Below are 3,707 nucleotides of genomic sequence, written 5' to 3'. Positions count from 1 at the left end.
TTGGCTCGGCAGTATTGTTGGATGAAGCGGCCCGGACCGACATTACGCGTACGCTTATGCAAGACTGGTTCTACCAACGTGCTTTGCACACAGGTGGCTGGCGGGTGTCAGTTTCTCCAACTTTAGTTGAACCAAGTGTGGCTACGCCCGGTCCTTGCGAAGGTTAAAACAGCACCAACTTGGCAAACTATCATTGTGTTTTTGATGCGTAGGTAAGAACGGTTCTTGCTAAGCCCGTAGCAGCCACGTAAAACTTGCAACAACAAAGTGGAGGACGTCTAACTTGTTTTTGCAGGGCATGTTGTGATGTGATATGGTCAAGACATGATGCTAAATTTTATTGTATGAGATGATTATGTTTTGTAACCGAGTTATCGGCAACTGGCAGGAGCCATATGGTTGTCGCTTTATTGTATGCAATTCAATTGCGCTGTAATGCTTTACTTTATCACTAAGCGGTAGCGATAGTCGTGGAAGCATAAGATTGGCGAGACGGCAACGATGCTACGATGGTGATCGAGGTGTCGCATCGGTGACGATGGTGATCATGATGGTGCTTCAGAGATGGAGATCACAAGCACAAGATGATGATGGCCATATCATATCACTTATATTGATTGCATGTGATGTTTATGTTTTATGCATCTTATCTTGCTTTGATTGACGGTAGCATTATAAGATGATTCTCACTAAATTTCAAGATAAAAGTGTTCTCCCTGAGTATGCACCGTTGCCAAAGTTCGTCGTGCCCAGACACCACGTGATGATCGGGTGTGATAAGCTCTACGTCCATCTACAATAGGTGCAGGCCAGTTTTGCACACGCAGAATACTCAGGTTAAACTTGACGAGCCTAGCATATGCAGATATGGTCTCAGAACACTGAGACCGAAAGGTCGAGCGTGAATCATATAGTAGATATGATCAACATATTGATGTTCACCATTGAAAGCTACTCCATTTCACGTGATGATCGGTTATGGTTTAGTTGATTTGGATCACGTGATCACTTAGAAGATTAGAGGGATATCTTTCTAAGTGGGAGTTCTTAAGTAATATGATTAATTGAACTTAAATTTATCATGAACTTAGTACCTGATAGTATCTTGCTTGTCTATGTTTGATTGTAGATAGATGGCCCGTGCTGTTGTTCCGTTGAATTTTAATGCGTTCCTTGAGAAAGCAAAGTTGAAAGATGATGGTAGCAATTACACGGGCTGGGTCCGTAACTTGAGGATTATCCTCATTGCTGCACAAAAGAATTACGTCCTGGAAGCAGCGCTAGGTGCCAGGCCTGCTGCTGGAGCAACACCAGATGGTATGAACGTCTGGCAGAGCAAAGCTGATGACTACTCGATAGTTCAGTGTGCCATGCTTTACGGCTTAGAATCGGGACTTCAACGACGTTTTGAACGTCATGGAGCATATGAGATGTTCCAGGAGTTGAAGTTAATATTTCAAGCAAATGCCCGGATTGAGAGATATGAAGTCTCCAATAAATTCTATAGCTGCAAGATGGAGGAGAATAGTTCTGTCAGTGAACATATACTCAAAATGTGTGGGTATCATAATCACTTGACTCAACTGGGAGTTAATCTTCCTGTTGATAGTGTCATTGACAGAGTTCTTCAATCACTGCCACCAAGCTACAAGAGCTTCGTGATGAACTATAACATGCAAGGGATGGATAAGACAATTCCCGAGCTCTTCGCAATGCTAAAGGTTGCGGAGGTAGAAATCAAGAAGGCGCATCAAGTGTTGATGGTCAACAAGACTGCCAGTTTCAAGAAAAAGGGCAAAGGGAAGAAGAAGGGGAACTTCAAGAAGAACAGTAAGCAAGTTACTGCTCAGGAGAAGAAACCCAAATCTGGACCTAAGCCTGAAACTGAGTGCTTCTACTGCAAGCAGACTGGACACTGGAAGCGGAACTGCCCCAAGTATTTGGCGGATAAGAAGGATGGCAAGGTGAACAAAGGTATATGTGATATACATGTTATTGATGTGTACCTTACTAGAGCTCACATTAGCACCTGGGTATTGATACTGGTTTTGTTGCTAACATTTGCAACTCCAAACAGGGACGACGGATTAAGCGAACACTGACAAGGACGAGGTGACAATGCGCGTGGGAAATGGTTCTAAAGTCGATGTGATCGTGGTCCGCACGCTACCTCTACATCTACCTTCGGGATTATTTTTAGACCTAAATAATTGTTATTTGGTGCCAGCGTTGAGCATGAACATTATATCTGGATCTTGTTTGACGCGAGACGGTTATTCATTTAAATCAGAGAATAATGGTTGTTCTATTTATATGAGTAATATATTTTATGGTCATGCACCCTTGAAGAGTGGTCTATTTTTGATGAATCTCGATAGTAGTGATACACGTATTCATAATGTTGAAACCAAAAGATGTAGAGTTGATAATGATTTTGCAACTTATTTGTGGCACTGCCGTTTAGGTCATATCGGTGTAAAGCGCATGAAGAAACTCCATACTGATGGACTTTTGGAATCACTTGATTATGAATCACTTGGTACTTGCGAACCATGCCTCATGGGCAAGATGACCAAAACGCCGTTCTCCGGTACTATGGAGAGAGCAACGGATTTGTTGGAAATCATACATACAGATGTATGTGGTCCAATGAATATTGAGGCTCGTGGCGGATATCGTTATTTTCTCACCTTCACAGATGATTTAAGCAGATATGGGTATATCTACTTGATGAAACATAAGTCTGAAACATTTGAAAAGTTCAAAGAATTTCAGAGTGAAGTTGAAAACCATCGTAACAAGAAAATAAAGTTTCTATGATCTGATCGTGAGTTACGAGTTTGGTCTACATTTGAAACAATGCGGAATAGTTTCGCAACTCACGCCACCCGGAACACCACAGCGTAATGGTGTGTCCGAACATAATAATCGTACTTTACTAGATATGGTGCGATCTATGATGTCTCTTACAGATTTACCGCTATCGTTTTGGGGTTATGCTTTAGAGACGGCTGCATTCACATTAAATAGGGCACCATCGAAATCCATTGAGACGACGCCTTATGAACTGTGGTTTGGCAAGAAACCAAAGTTGTCGTTTCTGAAAGTTTGGGGCTACGATGCTTATGTGAAAAAGCTTCAACCTGATAAGCTCGAACCCAAATCGGAGAAATCTGTCTTCATAGGATACCCAAAGGAAACTGTTGGGTACACCTTCTATCACAGATCCGAAGGCAAGACTTTCGTTGCTAAGAATGGATCCTTTCTAGAGAAGGAGTTTCTCTCGAAAGAAGTGAGTGGGAGGAAAGTAGAACTTGACGAGGTAACTGTACCTGCTCCCTTATTGGAAAGTAGTACATCACAGAAACTGGTTTCTGTGACACCTACACCAATTAGTGAGGAAGCTAATGATAATGATCATGAAACTTCAGATCAAGTTACTATCGAACCTCGTAGATCAACCAGAATAAGATCCGCACCAGAGTGGTACGGTAATCCTGTTCTGGAAGTCATGCTACTAGATCATGATGAACCTACGAACTATGAAGAAGCGGTGGTGAGCCCAGATTCCGCAAAATGGCTAGAAGCCATGAAATCTGAGATGGGATCCATGTATGAGAACAAAGTGTGGACTTTGGTTGACTTGCCCATTGATCGGCAAGCAATTGAGAATAAATGGATCTTCAAGAAGAAGACTGACGCTGACG

Source organism: Triticum urartu, chromosome 6 (genome assembly GCF_003073215.2).
Source record: "Triticum urartu cultivar G1812 chromosome 6, Tu2.1, whole genome shotgun sequence".
Classification (NCBI taxonomy): domain Eukaryota; kingdom Viridiplantae; phylum Streptophyta; class Magnoliopsida; order Poales; family Poaceae; genus Triticum; species Triticum urartu.
The sequence above is the reverse complement of the archived record's forward strand: the minus strand, read 5'-3'. Positions refer to the sequence as shown.